Raw genomic sequence first — 26,394 nt, forward strand, 5'->3', positions numbered from 1 at the left:
ACGGACCATCACGCGCTCTGTTGGTTGGCAAGCCTGCGTGACCCTTCAGGTCGGCTAGCACGGTGGAGCTTGTGGCTGCAGGAATTTGATGTCACCATCGTCCATAAGTCCAGCCATAAGCATGAAGACGCTGACACACTGTCACGCGCACCCCTTCATGTCGTCAGTCAGGAAGCAGAGGAAGACGAAGGCTTCCTGGGCGCCATTAGCGCATCAGACTTGAGCAAACGGCAGCGAGATGACGCAGAGATTCGTCCAATCATTGATCAATTAGAGGGCCAGAACGATATCATACCACGTCATTTATCCCGCTCTTTGACGTCGTTCTGCCTGCGAGACAGTGTGCTGTACAAGAAGAACGCTCGTTCGAACAGCCGTGCTTATCTCCTGGTGGTTCCTCGAGACATGCGAGACGACGTCCTCTTTGCTTGCCATGATGAACCCACATCCGGTCATCTGGGCTACTCAAGGACACTTGCCAGAGTGAGCGAGAGGTACTATTGGCCAGGACTTTCAGCAAGCATCAAAAAGTACGTCAAGAGCTGTCGGGAATGTCAGCGCCGAAAGCAACCATCTGTTAAACCAGCCGGTTTGCTTCAGCCCATCGAAGCACCCTGCACGCCGTTAGACCAAGTCGGCATGGACATTCTCGGGCCATTTCCCCTATCTGCGGACAGCAACAAATGGGTGATCGTGGCGACCGACTATTTGACACGCTACACTAAGACGCAAGCGATCCCACGAGCCACGGCTTCTGAGGTAGCACAATTTTTTATGCGCCACATCGTGTTACGACACGGTGCTCCTTCCAGTGTAATAACGGACAGAGGGACGGCATTCACGGCGCAGCTTACGGACGAAGGTTTCAAACTGAGCAACACCAGACACCGAAGGACAACTGCGTACCACCCGCAAACAAACGGACTTACCGAGCGACTGAATAAGACCCTCGCAGACATGATCTCAATGTACATTGACGTACAGCACAAAACATGGGACCGGATCTTACCTTACGTGACCTTCGCGTATAATACCGCCGTGCAAGAGACCATGCGATTCACGCCATTTCGGCTTCTCTACGGCCGCGAAGTGCAGACCATGCTAGACTCTATGCTACCGTGTCAAGACGAAGACGAGTTGGCAACTGACGCCAAAGAATTCGCAGAGCGTGCTGAGGAAGCCCGGCAACTCGCGCGACTGCACATCGGCCAGCAACAGCAGGCAGACGCACGACGCTATAACACCCGCCACAGAGAAGTGTTTTACAACCCTGGAGATCAAGTTTGGGTGTGGACGCCCGTCCGCCGCCGTGGCCTTAGTGAAGAGTTACTGAGCCGGTACTTTGGCCCATACAAAGTGTTACGCAGCGTCAGTGACGTGAACTACGAAGTGGTTCCGGACTCAACACCCCATGCACGGAGCGGGACACGACTGAGGCCGGACGTCGTTCATGTGTTGCGCATGAAACCATTTATTGCGCGTTGCTCGTAACTTTTCTTTTACCGTACAGCATCCTTTGTGTTTTCTGTTTATTTGTGTGAACTTGCTTTCTCGTTCATTGACGTTTCTTATATTGGCACGCTCTTCAATTTTTACTTTCACTTTATCCAAATTTTCAATTTCTTTTTCACGTGCCTATGTAGTAGCATCGCGGTGATGCTATGTACTTTTATTTCCTCTTTTTGAGACTTGTTTTTTTTTTCTTTTCGGAAGGGGGGATAATGCCACCAGCACGTAGTGGGTCGACAGCAAGAGCGGCTCTCAATCTGGAGGAAAAAGAAGATCGCGTGTTTTCTTTTCTGATCGAGAGCCAGCCACGACTCACGCATCGTCCTAGAGATTGCTACCCGGTGGTTTAATAAATCCCCCAGTACTCGTGACTCATCGTGACAGTATGCATGACCCATTCAAAAAATCCTGCTGAAGCTCAAACACCAGCCTTTTTATTCCCGTACAAGTCTGCCCCTCTTTCCATTGAAATGGTTCTCGCCAGGAGCAGCCAACACAAAACACGTCACGGGGGTAGGGGTGTTTGTTTACCCGAATGACGAGCATATCCATTATGCTCTAGGGCGATACGTGATTAAAAATTAATTTTAACTACGTCTTGGGCGACAATATTTGATTACAATTCGTAGATGATTTGTGTATCTACACAAATCTGTTCGACAGGTTATGTCGCTTTCAAAACTTTGTTTTTGTACTCCATTTAGGGAACGAAAGGGCGAGGGAGTATGGGCTAGTGGGTTGGTGAAAAGGACTCTTACAAACAAATGAGACCCAAGCAATGCACTCCACCCCACCCCCCACCTCACCTCCTTGCGTCTTACAACAATGTAGTCTTCAAAAATGGAAACAAAGAAAAACAAATGGCAGCATATTCACGGAGTGAATGATGGAGAGTGGGCGGAGCATTCGTCCGCCCATTCGTTCTTGCTTCCGTCCGTCCATGCGTCCGTCTGTGTGGCTGTTCATGTGTCCATCCGCCCGTCCATGCGTGCGTCTGTTCGAGCGTCCGTCCTTGCCTTCGTCCATGCATCCGCTCCTGCGTCCGTTCATGCGTCCATCCATGCATCTGTCTGTGTGTCCGTTCGTCCATCTATTCAACACTCCAAGTACCACTATCATGCATGTTTTCATCATATATTCTCTATATAGAGGCACCGCGATTCAGCGGACATTCCAAGGACTAAACGAGAGGTGGCACACGCACACTTCCTTACGGCTTGCGCTTCGGGTTTACTTCCCACCTTTAACCACCTCGAGTTCATGATATATAATAGCTCATTGTATTCACGGCACTGCGGCTCAACGCTTGCTAAACCTTTTTAAAACTAAGGAGGTTACAAGCAGCGAAAATAACGTAGCAACGCTTTCTTTTCAGATAGTGCTCAATGTACATGCCAATGGCTGCTAATGGGGATCGCAGTGTGCGCGTTAACTATAAGCCGAATTCTCCTGTCTCTCATTCCTCCTTAGCAGCCATTGACATGTATTTTGAACGCTATCTTTTATTTTTCAACAACGCACAGAAGAAATCTCTCACCGGCACCACCTTGGAGGCCGAAATGTTATACTTGTTACACATTACAATGGCTACGAGGGATGAACGGGTGTCGCTCTAAGGATCTTCGCCCCTAAAAGCGAGTCCTATAATGATTTCACTCTTTTAGAATTCATTGCGTTGTAGCACTTGCGCGATAAGTCGCTGAGCAGTGTCCTTTATGGGAGACAAATTAGAGCCTTTCTCGGGTGTTTCATGATTCACTATATGCCATTCTGACCTACATAAATTGGCGACCTGTCTCTTACTCAGAAAAAAAAAGCAGCGCATACGCACACAGACTGTGAGCTCGACTTGCTCCTACTTAACCATTGAAAAGAGGCTCCTTCATTATTCATTCATATATTAGTAGCCTCAAGGCTGGAAGGCATTACAGAGGCAGGTGGGACATTTGATAATGAATCAAAGCTTAACAGTTTTTTGGAAGTAAAAACATTACAAAGTGGAAGGTAATAAGGAAAAAACCTAGCAGACATAACAGCATCGCTGCGAGAGTAAAAGAAATAAAATTTCTTGCGATACAGTGTTAGCTATGTGACCAAACGGGGCCCTGAAAGAACTTGCGTTCAATATGTATGCAGGAAAACAAATCATTTACGGAGCGTTTGCCAGTCCTCTTACATCTCCATGCTGTTGTCTCAGGCATTACTGTAAAAGTACTGAATTTTTGCTAAATAAGTACAGAAACCACACTAAAGTAGTTTTTTTTTTTAAATTGTACTTTCGGTTTTCACGTCACCGGCGCTGCTGCCGCCAACGAAAAGTGCCCGTGCGCCGCCGCCGATCATTTTGCCCGGCATGCGCCGACGACGACGCCGCCGTCGACTCGGAACGACCTTCACGCCGCCGCTGGTCGAAACCGCCTCGGCGCACACCTGCCCTTCAAACTACACGTTAGAGCGTGCTACTATATTTTACGGCTCATGAAATGCGCGTCTGGGTATGCTTTTTTCTAAAGACGATAGTCTTTGTTGGGGACCTTCGACGCAAAAATTTTGGTCTGTCTGTCTATCTGTCTGTACATTTGTATGTTTGTCTACTCTTAACAGCATTGGGTATTTGAAACGGCCGACCCCATCCGCAGCGCCCACCTATGTTCTGCATAAAGAAATAAGAAATCAACTTTCTGCTAATTTCATTGATCCTAAGATGTTAGTTAATACTAACACAACCAGGTTTGCGGCCAATAATAACTTTTTACTTCCTAAGGTTCGTACTAACTACGGTAAATCATCTTCTCTCTTCTGTGCCATCACCATATGGAATAATTCGCCCATTTCGCTAAAATGCAAAGTTTCTTTACTTTCCTTTAAAAACTCTATAAAAGAGTACCTGTTAAATAGTTGATCTATCTTCTTTGTGTTGTTTTATGCTGTATTATTTGTTTTTTGATTCTATGCCTTTTTGTTTTCATCCTGCTTTATATAATTTTGTTTCTACGATTCTAACAGCTGCTTGTTTTTTTATTATTTGTAATGATCACAGAGGGTCCCGTTGCAATCTTGTACTTTGGGACCCTCTTCTGTATATTTTACTGCCTGTATCATCCTTTTATGACATGATAATAAACTGATTGCTTGATTGATTGATGTTGCTTAAAGTTCAGCGTTCATACTTGTACAATTGTCGATTAAAAAGCAATTCTTGCGCGTGTCTGGGGCACCATAACAACACGTATATATTCTGCATGTGTGTCTTTTACTGGAAACGCATACAGAAGCAATTTTAAGGACCGTAGCGCTTATGACGCTGCGCTGACTATCCAACGCTTGCACGGAGAGGCGAATGTTTCCAACGCTTTGCTAAAACGAGACGGTGGAGGCACCTACCCGTCGCCTTCCGTTCTATACCTCATCACCTCTGAGGCGGGCCTGCACACCCGTCTCAGAGCCACACGCCTTGTTCTTAAAAAAAACTACCAGATAGCGGTCATGTCTCACGTGTGACATGACTTGATCAGCTCGTTTGCCTCCACTGCACGCTAGAGGTAATCTAACGCAGGGCCTCCACAATACAATTCACCGATTTTCTTGAGCAGAACATCAAATAAATGCTTTGTTCACTCTCTCTACACGCAAGACTATCGTCTTTCGACGAAAATATCAGATTAAATGCAGAGACGGGGCCAATTTTTTTCGATATTTTTTTAGGTCTTGTTTCGCATGTGTTTCGGTGATGATCGGCTTTGATGCCCTTCCCTACCAGACAAACGGCTCATCTGGGCTTTCTTTTTTTACATCCTTGTTTTGCACGTATTTTGGCGTTTGGTCTGCTTTGACGTGCCATCTGTATTTATGCTGCTGCTGCGTGTGTTAGGCGCATGCGGTAGCTGTATTATCAGGTCTTGTGCTTCCAGCCAACGCTGCCATTTTAAATGTCAAGCATTTCTAAGCAAACTTCAGCTACTCTGAGCGTATCTATCTATCTATCTATCTATCTATCTATCTATCTATCTATCTATCTATCTAGCCGCCTACAACTTTTAGCTGTCCTGGCCATTTTGATAATGGTATCGATACCAAACTTGGTATGGCATAACATCACTGTATGAGGAACATATTTGACTTGTCATAACATGAAAATCGTGACATGTATGTCGTGAATGTCATTATTTACATTTCATAGTTCGAAGCTCTTGCGGTGGTTTCGTTCGCATGACATGTTGCAAAAGCGGTATGGTATGACATGATTGCATGCCAAACACAAGTGACCGACCCAGCATAAAATTTATGACATGCGTGCCATGTAACAACATGACTACATGCCATGATTGTGATGAGCTCGCGGCCGTTTCACTAGCGTCACATATGCCAATTTTGGTACTACGGTATGTCAATGACTGACCAAAGTATGTGACTGGTGCAAATATGATAATCATGAGATGCGTGTCATGTAGCAACTTGACTACAAGCCATGCTCACATTGCGCTGGCAGCCGTTTTGCTAGCTTTATACCGAATTTGGTATTACGAGACGTGAATAGATGACGAAAGTATCATACTTGTGCAAACATGATAATCATGAAATGCGTGTCATGTAACATGACTGCATACCACGCTCATGAAGCGCTCACGGCCATTTTGCTATCTTCACATATGCCAAACTTGGTATTACGTGACACCAATGAATGACGAAGGTATGTGACTGGTGCAAACATGATAATCATGAGAGGCGTGTCTTGTGAGAACATGACTACATGCCACAGTCAAGGCGCCAATACATTTCGACGTGACGTGGTGTGCGTGCTCGCCGGCGTTTATACCGTCGTGTCACGCCGGCGTTGCCACGCCAGGTGCCGGTCCTGCCATATACTCGCTGGGGGGAAGTGGTTCTTAAAATTGGAAAAGAAAAGAAAAGTGAACCCCGCAACTGTCTGCAGCTAAGTGCGACACCTCAGCAGTGGTTCACATGGGAAGGGGAATGGGGGATAATAGACTTGAGCGAAGAGAGGAAAGAGAAAGGAGAGAGCGAGCAAAGGAAGGGGGGGACGCACAGATCGTCTACCAAAATCACGGGGCGCGAATTCTCTAAATTCGCTCACGCAGTCCGCTTCCGTCTACAAAGTCGAGCAGCGCTGAAAGGGCACGCTTGATATGCGCGCGGCCACTGTTCGGGAACAAGAGGTGCTCAGTTGTTGTCCGAGGCAGGCCGAGAGCTCCGTACGTTGCGAGCATCACCTGTCTGCTCGCGTCACCAGCCGGGCAATGAAGCAAAAGGTGGTCCAGAGTCTCCAGGTCGCCGCAGTCCATGCAGTATGGACTGCCACGCCCGGAGTGCCGATGTTTTCGCTCGGCGGTGTAGTTGTCTCCGGTGCGGAGACGGAGAAGGAAACCGCGGTCTCGTCTTGGGAGTCCCTTGAGAGGAAGCCGCCGCGGCGGCTTTCCAGCTGCTACGCGAGGGTCGGGATGACGCTCGCGCACGTAGCGGGCGGTGAGGAGACGGCCGGCATCCGCGGAGCACACGAAGTTGGTCTCGCTGGCGCGCACCACGCTGCGTTGCTTTGACGCATTCGAGTGTCAGCAAGCCCGACGTCTCTCCGTCATGGAAAAAGGCAGACGCATCGTTGTCTGGGTAACGCATCGACGCAAAACGCAACATCTTGCATTTCGTGCTGGTTGTCTTCGGGCCATGCCGATGGACGCTGGACGCGCTTGGCGTCACATTATAGAGTGCTCGCGTTTTGCTAACGTATCGTCGCTGTTCCCAGCGTGCACGCCCATTAATGCTACATAGGAGTATATTGGGCTCTTCATGATGCGCTCGCGGCCATGTTGCTAGCTCCACATATACCAAAATTCGTGTTGCGTGACGTTATTAGTTGAGGAAGTATATGACTGGTGCAAACATGATAACTATGACACGCATGTCATGTAAGAACATGACAACATACCAACATGACGAGGCTAAATGACACATCCAAACATAATAATCATCACATGGAAGTCATGTACGGCATCATTTACCGACACCTGGTAACGTTATGCTGAGTTTAAAGTGACCTATCAACATTTCTCATTCGTGCTTTGCATATCATCGATTCCCACTGTACGTGCGATCAGCCAATTTTTATTATCTGCGGATGCTAAAATGGATCACTGTTTTGGTTTGGTGAAGTTTGGCATACAGAACAATATAATATTCTGACCTATGAATATATATGTGGGCGGCATGCATGTTTGTGTGCGGCGTCCTTCAGGGGAGTAACCGTTGCGTGACGAGGGCATTTGCTGTGGTTCCTCCTTCCGTTGCTCTCTTACGAACTTAAGACTAATACACTGCCCCGCCGTGGTGGTCTACTGGCTAAGGTACTCGGCTACTGACCCGCAGGTCGCGGGTTCAAATCCCGGCTGCGGCGGCTGCATTTTCGATGGACGCGGTATTGTTGTAGGCCCGTGTGCTCAGATATAGGTGCACGTTAAAGAACCCCAGGTGGTCGAAATTTCAGGAGCCCTCCACTACAGCGTCTCTCATGATCATATGGTTGTTTTGGAACGTTAAACCCTACATATTAATCAAATGAGACTAATACAGTTGCTCTCCCGTTTTCGAACATGTCGGTCATATTGTTTCGCTTGGTCCTTTCGCGGAGTGAAAGTTGGTATGAAGGACTAAAAGCAGCTGTTGCTCCCAATTCGGCCATTTTGGCCTAATGCGTACTTGAGTCTTCATATTGAGGTCACTTATCTCACCAAGGTAACTTTTACCGCAGTCCACAGCACCACAACTCCTATTTGTCCATGTGAGGTGTCTTCATGTCTTTTTAACCTTGCGGATTTCTGTCCGCAATTGCTGACTTCAGCTTAGGGGTTTTTTTTTTTGCTTAAAGGGTGCCCTAAACAGTTTTTAGGTAACCACAGGATGATTTTACTTGAAGAGCTTACGGCCTTACAAACTCCACGCCACAAAATTTTTAAGAATTCGTTCAGTATGAACAGAGAAACAAATATTTGTCGCACGCTGCAATCCTATTCACTATTCACTCGTTCCGACAAAAGCGCTGGAAGCTAAGAGGGGAGGCGCAAAGAAAACACCTCACACGTGCCTTGTTACCTTGAGCACTTTTTTTTTCTTTGAATATGCGGCTTTTTCTGTGCGATCGCACGCGCGGGCATGGACATGTCACTGCCGTCCACGGCGACCTCTTTAACGACAGAGCGCCATCTTTAAATTAGCCAATGACTGATACGTGGCCTTCTACGAGTGATTTTTGAGTTTCTTCCGTGAGTTTTCGACAGAAGAGAAATCAATTTAGTCGCCTTTTATAACTTATCATGAATTCCACGCCGCCTGCTGTGCCAGAATATTTGACTCGCATGTTCTCGGGAGCCTCTACTACGGATCAGCGGCGTTTTTTGAACATGCTCGAAAAGTGGTGCAGGGCCCCTTCAAGGATTCACTCTGTAGAATGCGCGCGTATAGCCATTTTCGCTTTGCTGTTTTGAGCTTTAGGCGAAAATGCAGTCAGCTTCGAAAACCTATTCATCATCTTACTGCTGAAGCTGTAAAAACAATCGAAAGGTTTTTTTTTTCGAAACATTAGAATGCCATTCATGTTCCAGTATAACATGCCATTGATTCATGTTAAGCAGGACTTCGCACCATGCTCATTCAAGGGCACAAACACGACTGGCTGATACTTGGTGCATTTACTATCGTGATCTAACCTGGTTAGGATTGCGTTTTTCGATTGCGACTGATTTTATAGAAGCTGCAGAGCTGGACCAATCATCCGAAAAATTCACCACAATATGGCTCGATTACAATCGAATTCGCGCTTGTGAAAATCGTAGAAAATTGAAGCAACAAATATTAGGATCATGCCGCAGAGAAACGCTTTCTCATGTGAAATTTCGCCTAGCTACACTGAATGAAGTACGCTTGTGCGCGCTATTCTCTTGCGTTTGCCTGCAATCATAACAGAAAGTTTTTGGCTGCATGCAGGTCTAGGAACGCTGGGTTGCTTCCTATAAACGTGTGCATCCGCTTGCGCTGTGCTTCGTATGGCTATGTCTTCTAAACAGGAATATAAGCTTGTCGTGTCCACTACGGCCAGTCGCTAACTTCCAACCCACAATTAGCCCCGCCGCGGTGGTCTAGTGGCTAAGGTACTCGGCTGCTGACCCGCAGGTCGCGGGTTCGATTCCCAGCTGCGGCGGCTGCATTTCCGATGGAGGCGGAAATGTTGTAGGCCCGTGTACTCAGATTTGGGTGCACGTTAAAGAACCCCAGGTGGTCGAAATTTCCGGAGCCCTCCACTACGGCGTCTCTCATAATGAAATGGTGGTTTTGGGACGTTAAACCCCACAAATCAATCAATCAATCAACCCACAATTATTAGCGTAGCACGCTTGTACACGTTTCTTGCAGCAAAAATACGTTTCTCCATAGCAAGCACGCGTCAATGCTCATTTCATGCTTCAATTTGACACAAAATAAATTGTTACCTTTTACAAAAGCACCAAGCTCAGCCTCTGTGGTTTTATATTAGGTGGTCATGCAGATGACGCTGCCAGTCAGGCATTAGTCGAAACATACATTTTGCCGTAGCAGTTAATCAGCATTTCGTGCAGTGAGGAATCTACAGCAATATTCTATCAATTTTGTTAAAGTTAAGGGCAACAATAAAAAATGGCCACGTATCTGCATGTTACAATGCAAATGTCGTTCAAAGACGATAACCTTGCGTGCGGAGAAAGTAAAAAAAAACATTTATTTGATGTTCTGCGCAAGAAATCAGTGATTGATATTCTGAAGGCGCTGCATAAGAGTGCCTCGCGCATTCAGCGGAAGCGAACGAACGAATCAAGTCACGTCACACGTAAGACATGAGCGCTATTTGGCAGTTTTCTTGAAAAACGAAGTGCATGGCTCTGAGACTGGCGTGGGTGCCCTTCTTAGAGGCGATAAGGTGTAGGACGCAAGGCGACCGATATGTGCCACCACCATGTCGTCTTAGCAAAGCATTGGAAACTCGCCTTTTCGTGCAAGCGTTGCATGTTCAGCGCCGCGTGATAAACAGTATACACTCTAAAAAATTTACACCCTTAAGGGTGTATTTGTTTTGTCCCGTGGGCAACACCCTTTTAGTGTTTCTAGAAACACCCTAAACAATAAGGTGTTAAACACCATAAAACCGTAGGGTGTAAAAAAACGTTACACCCTACTTTAATAGCTGTTTATAAACACCCCTAAACTATGGGTGTTGGATGAAGCTACACCCATGCGAGTGGGCTGTACACTGAAAACTCCCTTGAAACGATGGCAGTTATATGGATGAGCATACTTGATCAAATGAAGCGCAATTCACGGGCAACAAAAGCAGAGACACAGGAGGTTACGCATAGACATCTGTGTTGAGGAGAGCCGTTCACAGCACTTCATTCCATCAAATATGCATTACCAACTGGCCCAAGCCTCCATTGTTCTCAGGGAGAAGCATATATGAACCTTCTCTGCGGCTGACAGGGGAAGAAGGAAGATACTGAAGTCACCCACTGCATTTATACCTGTATGCATGCAGCTGATGAAATAAGCTGCCATGGTCTTGGATGAGCTGCATGAGACCGGTGTATATAGGTGTATGTAGACTAAGCCGGAAACGGCAAAGACGCAGAAGGCACTTACACACACACACACACACACACACACACACACAACACCACAGTATTGCAAGCAGTAAGCTGTAGCATAAGGTCCAACCGAGCTTAACGCCGAAGCAAAAAACAATTAGGCCAAATTTTAACTTCTGCCTTTATTATAGAAAAACTGCAAATCTGACAAACAAGACTCTAAAGGCATTCTGCAAAATTTTGAAATATGTCACGGGACCAAGTTTCTTTCTCTCTATACTAAATATTCATTGTTTTCAATACAACAAATCTTCACAACTTTCAAAACATTTGGGCTAGTCGGGCAAACGACTGAGACGTATGGCGTTTGATTGACACCTATACAATAGAAAAAAGATACTTAGAAAGAGTAAGCGAGTTTCTGGAGTCACATTTACAACCTATTACATCTAGCAGTATAAATTTCGACATTAAAAAAGAGAACATTCAACAAGGTAGTGTAACTGTGGTTGTATTAATGTATTGTCAGTGTTGGTATACTTCTAACTGCAAAACCACTCGTCACTGCTGCTTGCACAATCATCTTCAGCTGCTGAGTTGACTGGTGCCTTCGAGAGAAGTGGGGCGAAGCTGTTCTTTCTGTACAGGAAATTAAATCCCGGAAACCTAAATCAAATACACAAGGAACAATGACTGAAATTTCACAAAGAGTGCAACATACAGTGTGCACCATGCATAACTAACTGCTTTTTTATGTGTAAGTATAAATTGAGTGCATACCAAGCATATTCAGTCGCATCGGGCTCCACTGCAGTGAGAAATGCTAGAAAACGTATACTGAGCAATAAACGCCATAAAAAGCGCGCTGTGGCAAAATCATTATGCCTTTCGTGCCGTAAATATGAACCTTACTTTACCCTTTCAGCTTGCTCGTGCAGGCAAATAAAAAGGTGCTGCTCGAAGTTGATAATGTTCCATTAGCTGCATGCAACGACCCATCTAAGTAAATGCCAAGTTCTATCCGTAAGTATGCATCAACACAGCTGCATGTGTATTCCTGCAGATCTACGATGGTACTCATTCGATTAGTTTATTAAAAGGAATACAGTAAGCCGCGCAACAACATATACATATTTTATCTGTATTACAGAAAAGCACAATGCAACCGAGCATACATGACGTATGCGCATTGAGAAGGTATTCAGTGCAGGTAACTTGTAAAATTAAGTACTGCACAGTTACGTTTTAAAACGCGAAGGATACTAGTGTTCTTGAAATGGCTCACCATTGACACTATTATATAATGGAAGAATTAGCTGTTGGGTCATTCCACATCAGACGTCCCAGCCATTTTGTTGACCACCGCAAATGTATTCGAAAAAATTGCACTGATTTTACTGCATAGAAAAAGGTAACTGCTTGAATATTTCGCGGACAAACAATTTATTGGTCACGTGGCTGCTTCCTGAACTTCCCGGAATCTCGTCTGGATGTTTGTGAAAAAAATTATTTCATAAGTGCCAAAAATTATTTCTTCCGTGCCAAATTCGGTCTACAAGTTAAGTGAAGGGCTTGCGTAAAGTGTTTGAAGCTCAGTAATATTATTACCATTTTTCCACCACATACGCCTCAAATAATTTAGCCGAAATGTATTATATCTGCATTTTTCTATATCAATACTGCGCTTTGAATGACTATCTGAGGAGTGAATGCTTAATCCACATAAGGTATATTTGGAGGAAAAATATACTTTAGACTTCTCAAGCTGTCAAACTTTACGAGAAAAAAAGCGCAATCTTCACAAAATAATTGTTTTGTCTATAATGAGACGCAACTTGAACCATGTGGTGGTTGAATTAAAATAGACGTTGCACCTAAATCAAAGCAAATAAACAGTTCTTTTTATGTGCCAAATTTTGTCATAGCAATTTATGTTTTGAGAAAAAGATCACAGCATAACCACGGAGTGAATGATGATGAGTAGGGCGTTTCGTCCGTACGGACGCACAAACGGATGAACAGACAGTCTGACGCCAGTTGAACAAACAGAAACACGGACGGACTCACGGACAGACCGACACACGGAAGCCCGAACGGATGGATGCACAGACGAACGGACGAAAGCACAAATATACGGACGAACGATTCGCCCCACGAATCATCATTTTGTCGGTGTATATGATGTGAAAACCACTAACGCTATCTATTGTGCAACGCATCAAGTGGCTACATAATACTAGTACGACTACAGAGGAGGGATTACCCACGGTCTCAAGAGCTTTGCCACTAAATGATTTTTGAAGTTCCAAGTTCCCCATTCGCCATTTGGTCATACTGCAGCCGACGCTTTGAAGTTTCCCATTGCCATTGATGGGAAAATTCAAAAAATATTTTATTCATTGAAATGGAAATTGTAAAGGAACTTGTCACATACAAAGAACTGTTTATTTGCTTTCAATTTAGGTAGAAGGTAATTTTTAACTGGACCACCACATGGTGCAAATTGCGCCTCAATACCGACAAAAATGACAATTCTGTGAAATGAGTGATCTTTTTTCGTAGAGGTTAACAGCTTAAGATGTCTAAAAATAATTTTTTCATCAAAATATCTTTTCTGTGAAGTAAGTAGTCACAGCTCAGATATTCATACGAAGTGCAGTATAGCAATGAGAAAATGCAAACATAACACACTTCGGATAAATTCTTGCAACGTATGTGGCCAAAAATTTGTATTATTATTGCTGAGTTTCAAACACCTTACATAAGCTCCTTTACTTAACATGTTGAAAATTGGTATACAAAAAAGTGTGGTACTTGTAAAATATTTTGTTTTCACAAGCAACACTCAAACAACAGTCTGGAAAGTTGGAAAGGCAACCACGTGACCAAAAACTTTTTTCTCTCCGAAATATTCAAGCAGTTCACTGTTTGCAGTGCATTAAATCAGCACGATTTTTTTTTTCAAACACATTTACCATAGCCGCAAAATTGGCTGGGAAATGTCGAATAAAGTGACCCTGTTACCTTCACTCAATGACCATTGCATACTGCTAAATTAGGGCCATTAGTTTCAATCATGCTGTTAGGGTGAAAAAGCATAACTCCTTCCCGATGCAGCGTAGACTGCTCAGTGGTTGTGCTTGTTGTGTTCCCAGATAGATATGCTGCCCAGTCTTACATTTTGGCTGCAACACATGCTTAGATACCGTGCAGTGTGTATAACATTAAAGTGTTTTTGTACAACAAAAAAACAAGTAATACGCTTCACATAGCGAAAATACCTTTAACATCTGAAGTACTTAGCCAAGATAAACGCCAAAGCGAGGCGATGGCAATAAAACTCTGAATATAAAGAATATTTTGAAAGTTACACATGATGGAAACAATCTGAATAAAATGTGCTCGAACGTTACCAGTTATATTCAAACAAGCGTTTTCGCGGTTCAAGTAGGCAATTCGACCACACACACAGACTAAAGGTCTGTTCAAACAGAAGTCCAGCTTCAGTGCTCAATCCGCTACATAGGCACGGCTGTCGGCAGTGTCACACTACGTTGCGGGTGAACGAAAACACCGGTGAAGACAAATTTAACAAAATTGAATGTATTAGCAAGTAGGCAAACTTCACGAGGCGCACCTCTAGCGAAACAATATGCTGTGCTGTCACCCGATGCATCAACCCGAGTTATCACGGTAGTTTTACCGCACAAAACGAAAAAGATCCGAAATGAACGACATGGACACCACGCCCCTTTTTTCCGTTATCGGTCTTTTTGTGCAATAAGAAAAAAAAAGAAAGTAAACGAACTACCAACATGCCCAAGCATATGCGTCTTACATACGATTGATGCTAAGAGCTAACAGGCGCCGTCCCCACACACGTATTGATTAGTAAACTAAAATTGATGTGCAGCACGAGCGGGCCCCGTTAAAAACGGCTTCAAACAAAGGGCACCGCAAAAATCTGTTCAATTTCTTCGCTGAATCTCAGCGGCGCACGCTCACTCGGCTTTTTACTCCAAACGATCTAAACAAACAAACAAAAAAACTTGCCCACAATCACACTTCGCCATCATCCCCGTGAAACAGTTCGGACAAATATTTTCGCTAAGTAAACAAATGCTGATTTGTCATCAACTAGTTGAAAACAAAATTGTTTGAAGGCGTTATTCTCGTGCTTACGCAGTTAACAAAGCGCTGAACGGAACGACGTGAGAGCGGTACTCACTATTTCACTTTGAGTGCTCCACAATATGAATCCACAGGTCCAGTCTTCAGGATGGTGCATCTTCGCAATAATCAGCACTGACAGAACACACTGGTGGAGCAGAGAGCGCAGGCACATTTCAAACTAAACACCGACTAATAAACTCTACCGATCCAGAAGCCATGCGCACCACATGAGCACACGGTGTTGGGGATGGGAAGGAAGGTCGCTGATGGCATCCCACCGCTGCCACCAGTTGTAAGGCCGGGGTCCGAAGGAGGAAGTTGCTGATGATGGAATCCCACCGCTGCCACCAGTTGTAAGATGTTGAAAGGAAGGAAATAGGTCGCTTGAGGATACGAAAAACAGAACAGGGGTTTATGACACTATTTACACATATTTACAGAAAAGAAGGGTTAGTGGTTTCACAAACCACGAGCGTGGTGGTTGAACGTTACATAGTTCAGAGCGACGTCCAGCACTCTGCGGCGGCGTTTTAAGCCCTGTCGGGCTCCTCCTCTCCGAGTGGAGCACCAATCACACACACACAACAGGTGAGGGGGACAAGCATGCACGGTCCACATGAACACTGCACTGTGGTGGCGCCAGCAGGGCTGTTCCTCGTCGTGTGTGCGCCGCCATTCGAGAGCTCCCACGATCCCGGCAGCACACTTCAAAGGGTCCGCCGCACAGCTCGCCCAATTAGCGGGGCGATCCGCGGTGGCCATTGCAGTCTCTTTCAGGAAGACGCCGTCCCTGCTGCCCCCCTTCGTTGTGGCGCCGCGGCGACACGACGTCTCCTCCCCCGGCCAGCAGGGACAATGCCTGGCGGGCATAGGCAGTCGGCCGGTCGGCCACTTGAATGAGGATCAAAGAAGCGCCACTCCGCCGTCAGCTCCGGCACCGGCCACGCCAGCCCTCCTGTCGCCCGATGAGTCGACGAGGCCATCAGTCACGCTGCTGCTTGAGGGGACGACAAAAGGGTCCGCACTTGAAGGACGGGAACTCGCCTCTGCCCACCGCCCGGTCTGGATAATCGCTCAAATACTTGACAGCGTCCGTCAGACTGGGAGCCGAAGGGATTGAGGGCCTCACCAGTGGATCGGCCCACGCACAAAGGCGTCTGCTCAGACGAGTTTCCAGGCCAAACTTCACAACGGGAAGGTTTCTCGCCAGCGCACGCAGTGACATGTAAAACGATGTCGTTCTCTTTCCCGCGCTGTGCGCCCGGCGCGCAGCAAACCAGGCAGCCAAGGTCGTCTAGGCGACGAGACCTGATGGCGCCTTGTGGCGCTCTCAGACCGGCTAGATGCGGTTTAACGCTACCTCCGGCCCTCTGTTGATGGCGCCGGCGCTGCTTTTTTTTTTGCGGCAGCAATCTGTTGCGTTATACTCGTTCTTTAACAGTGCATCTGAGTCGCAGTGATTTTTGTGACGGTGCAGTGCGGCCAGCACGAGCTACTAGTCAGAACGCGCATTTGTAATATTCAGGAACAATGTTTAGCGCACCTTCACTGACCTAATGAAGTGAATTTCGGTAAAAAAGCTAAGCTGATGCTTTTTGATTAGCTCTATGGGTCTTTAGGGACTGCACATTCAAGGTCACGCAGGCGATATTTTATCAGCACTTTCATTTCGGTAAAGACATTTCAACATTGCATGCATAGGCCGTCACACTATTCGATGAGAACATATTGCCACGTGCGTACTGCTAGGAAGACGAAGACGACAGCGTATACGCGCATCTGCACGATTTTATGCAGCAACCAATAACAAGAAAGAAGAGGAACGCTCTGGCACGCAGTAAATAAAAATACTGACCTGCTGCTACTTTCTCAACCTGTCAATTACTACTTCTGTCTTCACGCTGCGGCAATACATTTGTACTCAGCTTGCAGTCCTTAGAACAAGACCACAGCTGAGAATATTTCTTCAATGCTCTTTTCTCACTACCTACAAAGTCAAGGCTGTGACCAAAGCATGTCTGCCGGGGAAGTTACATAAATTAAAAGCAGGGGATCCACAAAAAACAGAGAGAGAGAGAGAACTAGAGAATGCGTTTCGGCTCTCCTGAGGAGAGCTTTGTTCGCAATTTAGTCCACAGACTCCCGTCATTGTGAGCAAGGCTGCGTCAAGGTCACCGAAATGTCCTTATTCTGCTTTTTTTTATGGTCGGTGTCCTCTTTTCAATTTCCATGACGCACTCTTATGTACACGTGAAGAGAAACATTCGCTACAGTAATTGAATAAAACGTACCTGCTCAAAATACATGATGTCAATGGTCGTTTTTAAGGAACCTGATGGCCGGCTTACGTAGTGGTTATGGCTAAACAACTGTGCTGCTGTTGTTTTTTTTGCAGGTGGTGGACGTTTTATCTCTAGCTTTAAAACCTTCGATCTTATGGGGGACGGGTGGAGGGGGGTAGTGTTCTATGCATGGCTGCACCAATGTGCGCAACATTACCTTGTTCAGGCAAATCAGTGTACTTTGTGAATGTTGACTAATCACGCAAATGACGCAGATGAAAGAAACAGGTACAGGTGAATTGGCCCTTACTCTATTGAACAAACGTCGCTCCTACTGTATCTTCCATCTTATAGTAGTTTGCGTGCTTTATCGATGAAAACTGCGTTTCGGTCACGTAACTTTCTGCTTCGATTCATTACTAGACTCGCAAGCAGCTAGTAGTGGGAGCCTTGCTGGTATCAAGATGGTTAACGTATACTTACAGTATAAGCAAAACGGCCCGAAAATGTGCATTTGCAACCTTGTAGGCACGTGTTTTCAGATTTGGGTGCTCGTTAAAGAACCTCAGGTGCTCGAAATTTTCGGCGCCCTCCACTACAGCGTCTCTCATAATCGTATGGTGGCTTTGGGTGGTTGAACCCTACATATAAATCAATTATTTGTAGCCTTGTTCATTACACCCCAAATATTAGGGTGTAAATTTGGTGTTTTGAGGGTGTTTTAATTACGAACACCTCTAATTTAAAAACTGGGGCGTAAAAAGAGTGCTCATATAGGTGCTTTTAATGCGTACACCCGTTTTATACCTTTATGGGTGTAAATGTTTTTAGAGCGTACGGTTCTTAGAATTACTTATGTATGCCTTTCATAGTAAAAAACGCACATACGGAATGTCTGCATGTTGTTATGGTGCCCTGAATATGCGCAATAATTGATTTTTAATTGACAAACGCACAAGTATGAGCGCTGAATCTTGAGCAACATTTGTGAGCGCTGAGGATGGGGTCGGCTGTTTGGAGTATCGTTTGGCCACTTTAGTGCCATTTTAAGGTACCGTTAAGGGCTGACAAACAGACAAACGTACAGACAGACAGACAGGCAGGCAGACAGGCCAAACCTTCGGCGTTGAAGGTCCCCAGGAAAGACTATTGTTTTTATTAATTAAGCAGAGAGACGCTGTTTCGAAGCGCACCTCCGACGACGTTACGAAGGGCGCTACGAATCTCACCGCTGCAACCACTGTTTCGAAAGACGGCGACGCCAACATGGTCCCGAAGGCGCCACTGCTTCGAACTCCGCCGGAAAGGTCACCAGCCGTTTGGTAGCGTAGGTTTTTCAGCTCGCGACTGCTTCTGCGCAGAGCTGATAGACGAGCGGACGAGACGACGGTGAGTTAAACAAGGTTTATGCACAGCATATATACAGAGGCGTTACCAATTCGACACTGGGGCCGACAGAGACTCGAAGAGCCGAGCTCTCCTCTCTAACACATAGGTCTGCTCTCAAACGGGACTGCTGTCAAAAGGGGTCTCTTCGACGCGCCGCAGGGCTTCTCTTATATGCACCGGGTCCAACCCGAATGTCCAACCAGAAGCGCCGCTGGTCGCGAGGTCAGAATCCTCCAATGAGGTCGCCGCTGGTCCGCGTCCTTCTTTCTCATCGAATCTGGAGAGGCTGCGCTGCAGGTGGCTGCACCCAAGGACGAGTGACGTCGCCGCGTATTGCGTCAGCCCCCCAGACAGGAAGACGCCGGTTGTTTACTCGACGGGCTCGCTGGCTTCGCTGACTCACTGCACGTGGGCGACAGAAAGGCGCCACACGTGTTTACGTCGTTGAGTTGTTCGCGTCAGGCGGGCTGGCCTTGACATAGGTTGCCTTTTTCAGAGGCACGGACGTCCGCTGTGGACTCGCAGGCATAACAGCACCCCCACCGCCAGACAATGCGCCGAAAAGACGAGCTGCTTCCACGGGGCTCGTATGTCAGGCGCGCTCGTTCACCAGGTCCCTCCAGGTTCGCCTCCAGGGCCATGGGGAGAATGCAGCTCCAGACTCTGTTCCAGGAACACGTCCCATTCTTGAGGACGGATCCCAGCTCCGCTGGCTTGTCGCCACAACTTGTTGACCAGCTTCGCTCGTCTCTGAAGATCCTTGGTTTCAGCACTTGTCGATGGTTCTGCAACTTGTCAAGAACGGATCGACAACAGACAACACACGACACAAGCAAGTGCCCTCGGTCACCCGACAGAACACCAGACAAAGTATAGTACAACATATACCTATCGACGTGTCTATCGGAATTTCGTTCCCTCTACATCAAGAGGCACATGTGGGACACAAGACTCTTAAAATAAGAACTTAAATTTTTCACACTTACAACAACGCAACGAATTAGAAAACTACATAAAGTTGGCATCTTGAGATCACTCTGAACGAGAGCGCTCAGCCCAAGTCGTGATGAGGTCAAAATTTTGCCCGGAATCGCCAGCGAGAAACCGAAAGGTTGAGAAGGTACTAGATAGAACGCACTGCTCAATGCACCTGCATTAGCGTATAGGTTTCCTTTTTTTTTTTGTAGCGAACGTCAAAGTTGCGCTGTCGGAGTATCACGCTCCATCTCAGTAACCGGCCACTTTTAGGCGACGATACCTATGCGGTACCAAGAGCGGCTCACACTTGCGACGTTGCACAGGGGAACAACGATACGGCTTGCTACGGATTGACTCCTCACCGATTAGCTCAATATCGTGCTCGATCACAGTCGTGTTTCCGGGGCGGTCCGAAAACACGTCTCCAAACTCGGAAACAATCCTTCTCAGGTCCTCCTTCCGGACTTCACTAAACCTAGGCTCTAGGATTTTCTGCTCCCAGATTACTTTCGATCCCCCTTCGATTACCTCACAAGAACTAAAAATTTCTGCTTCCTCTTCCTCTGAAGCATTCAACAGCTGATTTATGACTGCTTGATGCTGAACGTTGGGTTTCACCAAGTTGTAAATTTTGTTCTGCCGCCTTCCTAATTTCACTTCATAATTCGTATCGGGAAGCTTCGATATTACATTGGCAGGCCCTTCCCAATCAACCTCAAGCTTGTTTCTTTTGGACGGCTGCAGCAGCATTACCTGGCTTCCTACTTCAAAAGCGGGCTTCTTCACCGATTCGTCGTTGTACTCTTTCGACAACCCTTGTGCAGCTTTCATGTGGCTTTCCACTGGCGCTTTAATCGAGAGGTCCTCGCGCTGCTCTTGAATGGGCGTCTCTCGATCATCCCTCGACAGCTCGCTCCAACTTTTCGCTGCAGGCGAGAGCGTTGCAACCCTCTCGCTCTGACTCAATGGCGCCATGTCGTCTCCCCCTACGCATACCGCGCCGGTCGCTTCGGCGACGGGCCGCTCGCGTGACTGCTCACATGACTCACGCGGAAAATTTCCTTTCTGGGGTTCCGTCGACCCGCCGACAAGGTCACTTGAGAGTTCACCGCATTGAACAAGGTCAAGCTTCCGCGAAAGCTTCCGTGCTTGCGATCGCGTGAGGGCCATGTACACTAAGTTGGGGAAGAACGATTTACCCTGCTCTTTGAGAAGCTGCTCTGAGTTGTTGGAGAAAAGATAAGGAAAACGATCGTTTAGCGCGGCACACACAGCCGCTTCGGTGCGAAGCTTACCGAACGGGCCTTCAATGACAACCGTAGCTATTGGTAGGCAAGCACTCTGCTCCTCGGCGACTTGCCTGATCCACGCGCATTCTCCCGTGAAGTCATCCGGAGACACCGATGAAGGATGGACAACGTCCATGGTTGCCGCTGAGTCTCTAAGTGCTCGGCACGTATTCTCATTCACCCTAATTTCTTGCAGATACGGCTCCAACAACCGCATGTTTTTTTCTGATTCTCGGATTGTTGCGAAAGCAAACTTTTCCTGACAGTTTATCGCGATGTGTCCTTCCTTTTTGCAGTTGTAGCAGATTAGTGGTTTCGATGATTCAAACGCCCGTGTGGTATCAGTGCGTTGTTTAGAAACCTCACTCGATTTTTCCGCTTCTGTTTGCCCTTCCCCTACAGTGTCCTTCGTAAGAGACGGGTCCTTTTTGAAATTACGGTGCGGAGCGGGTTTCCATTGATCAGGTTTTTTTGAAAAGTCCTCTTTTCTTTCATCCTTTTCAACGCGCACTGCCCTGCTATGCACCTTTCGGCGAGTATAATACTCCACAGCTGACTGTGCTGCCTTGTTTAGCTGTACTACACCAAGTTTGTCCTGCAGCCAAAGTTTTACATCCTCCTCGATGCAGCGGTAGAATTGCTCCAATGCAACGCATTCCACCACTTTATCGCTATCGTCATAAACACGTTCACTCTTGAGCCATTCAAATAAATCGGCTTTAAGACGAAACGCGAAGTCAACGTGTGACTCATTCCCATTTTTAGCATACCGGAACCTTTGCCTGAAAGCCTCGGGTGACAACTTATAACGTCTCAAGAGCACTTCCTTAACCTCGTCATAGCTCTCAAACGCTTCCCTCGACAAGCAAGTTATCGCTTCGGACACTTCGCCGGGAAGAAGAGCTAACAGGTTCCGCGCCCAAAGAGACCGCTCCAAAGCGTTTCGCTCACAGACGTGTTCAAACTTGACGAGATACTTCGCCATGTCCTCGCCTATTACGAACGGTGGCAGTTGGTCCCGAATTCTAAAACCGCTGACCTGAATCGTCGCAGAAGCTACGCTAGGCGCCTGCGAACACTGTAGGATTGCCAATTCTATTCGTTTCAACTCGAGGCGCTCCTGTCTCTCGGCCTCCTCGCGCTCGCCACGTTCTCGCCTTTCAGCTTCTTCACGTTCGCGAGCTTCTCGCCTTTCAGCTTCTTCACGTTCGCGAGCTTCTTGCCTTTCAGCCTCCTCGCGGCGTGCTTTGATATCCACCCAGGCCTCATCGACTTCCTCAGCTGACACTCCCTCATCCTTCATGATCTCAAGGATCGCCTGCTTTCGTTTTGCACGGCCCAAAGTAATGCCGAGTTCCTCACAAATTTCGATGAGTTCCTTCACTTTAAGGTTCTCTATCGTTCACACTAGCCTCTTGCTGTTTGCCCCAGTTAAGAATCTACTTGCCGTACCAACTATAAGCCTACTAGCAAGACGCGCAAGCAATTTTTAACACTCCCGTGTTTACACCCTCCGCATTAACTTTGGTTTCAAAGCGCTTCGACTTTGCTTGAAACGATCAAAGCTCACTCTAATGCTTCACACAGCCCTTCTCTAAACTACTATAACCTGAGCTAGAGTAGTCTGGTGAACTGAGGGGAAAACATCAGGCACTCACCGCATCGATGTCGCTGACGCCGGCCGATCCCGCAGCTGCCAACCACTGTTGCGAAGATCCCACCTCCGGCGACGTTACGAAGGGCGCTACGAATCTCACCGCTGCAACCACTGTTTCGAAAGACGGCGACGCCAACATGGTCCCGAAGGCGCCACTGCTTCGAACTCCACCGGAAAGGTCACCAGCCGTTTGGTAGCGTAGGTTTTTCAGCTCACGACTGCTTCTGCGCAGAGCTGATAGACGAGCGGACGAGACGACGGTGAGTTAAACAAGGTTTATGTACAGCATATATACAGAGGCGTTAAAAATTCGGCACTGGGGCCGACAGAGACTCGAAGAGCCGAGCTCTCCTCTCTAACACATAGGTCTGCTCACAAACGGGACTGCTGTCAAAAGGGGTCTCTTCGACGCGCCGCAGGGCTTCTTTTATATGAACCGGGTCCAACCCGAATGTCCAACCAGAAGCGCCGCTGGTCGCGAGGTCGGAATCCTCCAATGAGGTCGCCGCTGGTCTGCGTCCTTCTTTCTCATCGAATCTGGAGAGGCTGCGCTGCAGATGGCTGCACCCAAGGATGAGTGACGTCGCCGCGCATTGCGTCAGCCCCCCAGACAGGAAGACGCCGGTTGTTTACTCGACGGGCTCGCTGGCTTCGCTGACTCACTGCACGTGGGCGACAGAAAGGCGCCGCACGTGTTTACGCCGTTGAGTTGTTCGCGTCAGGCGGGCTGGCCTTGACACAGATTGCCTTTTTCAGAGGCACGGACGTCCGCTGTGGACTCGCAGGCATAACAATGCGTAACCAGCCGTGGCCTGTGCGTGAGAGGGCTCGCGGTGCAATCCAATCATACACGCCACCGCGATGCTTCCGCATAGCGCTGCCTCGGTATGTCCTCGCGTCGAATACAGATAACTCTGGGAGAGGAAGGGCGGGGGCGTCTCGCTTTCTTTTTTACTGTTACGTCCTCTACGTTTTCCTATTCAGCACTAGTCGAGTAATATTTCATTCAATTGTTATCACCATATTTTCCTGCATTTAGTTGTACCATCCTGGCATTCTTTTTTTTCATGTTGGTCCTCTATTTCTTACATCTTTTACCCAATGTGAAACCCTCTCAATGAGAAACACAATCAGAGCTCAATGAGATATTACGAAATTAAAGCCTCATAAGCTCTGTATTTTTTTGCCCAAGATGGCTCGAAGGCTAAAGCTATCAGGTGTGGCTCCATGCGCGTTGTATTGCGCGAATGCCATTGAGAAAGGATAGCACCGCTGGCGCATCCACGTGAGCAAGTGTCTAGTTGTCTGCGACCACTTTCCAAACTTTTATTCGGCACGTTTAGCTGAGTGTTTTCGACAAGCTCCAGTCATACCTGCGTATGCTAGCGATTTGCACTGCGCGAAGAAGGAAGTGGAGTGCGCGTGAGGCAATTTACACACAAGCATGTAGAAACAGCCACAGTGCGCCGGCGCAGACTGATCGTGCGAGCAGCATAACGTGGAACGAATCTGTCCCTTCACTTATGCAGTCATCTGAGCAGAAAGTAAAGGCGGGTTCACTCGTATTCGCTGTCATTTAGCAGTCAAGCTGAGCACGTTACAGCAAAACGGGCTCAACAAAAACGCGATATCTCTGCAGCTCCCTCGGGAGGGTACATCTGCACGGGCCGGAGAGTAAGACGCGCTCAGCTGAAAGCATCCAATGATGACCTGTTAACACTTCCTAGCTTTGTGTTGAGACATCATGGCCGGTCCTATCACTGAAGATGAACGGAGATACTTACTCTTGCTGACATATTAGCGGCCTGGAACATCGTTTCCGCAAACGAGGTAAGTGACTGTAAGAAAACGCATGCAGGGTACTTCAAACTGTTTTCTTTCCTCGAAATATTTCTTATGTAAGCTGAAGCTGAACTGTCCTGATTAATTTGGTTGCCAAGAAGGATCGAACCTTTCTACGTTACCATAGACTTCACGAAGCCTCAGCTTGGAACACTCCTGGCTTGCCTTTTTCTTTGCCCACAGCTGTGCTTCTGCGGGCCTTTTGATCTCAGTTCTCGAAGCAAAGTTCGTCAAATCAGCAGAGATAGGAAAATTCATTTCTTTGTGTGCAGTTAGTCAAAGCATTAGACCCCATGGCCCTTTGAGGGGGACTCAGGGTAATTTCCTTAAAAAGGGACTTTTGTTGAATCGGGTATTGTTAAATCTAGTTTGAGCCTATACGCCTGATTTACAGACGCCTTATTCAAGCTTCTACCAATTCCACCGCTGCCCACGTCTGCTCTCGAAGAAACTCAGTGACTACAACCCATCATAAAAAAGCAGTCTAACACAGTCGTGAAGATTGCAGTCATTGCGGTTCAGCCTGGCGTTGGTAAGAGGCCATGGTGCATGGCGACCGACAACAATAAAGTGAAAATAATGGGCACGCATTTCAATATCATTACAGGCAATATTTAACAAACAAAAATACACCCTTACGAACATGAAGTCCCGGTAAATGGGCCCCTGTGAGCTTAGCTTAAGAAGTGGAGCTCCGTTTCTAGCTGGAATTCGTAAGAAATGTCAAGCTCTGATACTGTGTTCCCATGTATTTATGAAAGCACTATGTTTGGTAAAAATAAAGCCTCGGTTCGTATTGTTTCAGTGCAATCTGGGGAGATCGCAATATTTGACTGAGATCGCAATACAGCGCTTTAACTTTAACTTCGGATAATAAAGGCCCACCAGTTGTATCACTTTATTTCACCAAGCAACCACAGTACTACGTGAAAGGGTTTCTTCTCATTTTCAGCTGCGTAAAAAAGACTACACACTCGCACGCACCTTTTCTTTCATGAAGCCGAAGGCACAGGCGTTCGCTGCAGCGAAAGCGTCCAGCGATGACACGACGACGAACCAAACGATGCCGATTATAAGTAGATATTTCATGCTCTGTCGAAACACATATTATTGTTATTGAACAATATATCGTCATATTATTGTCATTCACAAAAGTAGACATACTATTAAAGTGAGAAATTTGGATCGCTATTTTGCTACAAACTTAATCAAATCACTGTCTATTCTGTTTTCCATGATTCAAAAGAATGATTGATTTATATGTGAAGTTTAACTTCCCAAAACAACCATATCATGCGAGGTGACGTAGCGGAGGGCTCTGGAAATTTCGACGACCTGGGGTTCTTTAACGTGCACCCAATCCTGAGAACACGGGTCCTTAGCACTTCCCCTCAATAGAAAATGCAGCCGCCGTAGCAGGGATTCGGTCCCGCGACTTGCGGGTCAGCAGCCGAGTACCTTAGCCACCAGACCACCGCGGCGGGGCATGGTTGAAAAGAAACCGTTGTAAGAACCAGGGTATGACACAGCTAAAGAAAAAAAAAACGTTTCTCATAACAGTAAAACACCCTTCAACGATAGCAAAAGCACAGCTGTCGCGACGCGAATAGGCTTGGTAATCAAGAAAAGGCGCAACAGAAAATGCGGGTGGC

General features: G+C 46.9%; 1 long non-coding RNA gene across 1 annotated transcript in view; it reads right to left on the reverse strand.

The window, feature by feature from the left end:
- The window catches only part of LOC142784934 (uncharacterized), a 78,382-nt gene extending 52,569 nt beyond the window's left edge, over nucleotides 1-25,813 (reverse strand). The window contains exons 1-2 of the long non-coding RNA XR_012888760.1: nucleotides 25,727-25,813; nucleotides 24,685-24,738 (exon numbers count right to left, since the gene is read on the reverse strand). This is a non-coding gene — a long non-coding RNA (uncharacterized LOC142784934). The remainder of the gene's footprint in view (nucleotides 1-24,684; nucleotides 24,739-25,726) is intronic.
- Nucleotides 25,814-26,394: the final 581 nt, after the last annotated feature.

This window comes from Rhipicephalus microplus, unplaced genomic scaffold (assembly GCF_043290135.1).
Source record: "Rhipicephalus microplus isolate Deutch F79 unplaced genomic scaffold, USDA_Rmic scaffold_16, whole genome shotgun sequence".
NCBI classification, from domain to species: domain Eukaryota; kingdom Metazoa; phylum Arthropoda; class Arachnida; order Ixodida; family Ixodidae; genus Rhipicephalus; species Rhipicephalus microplus.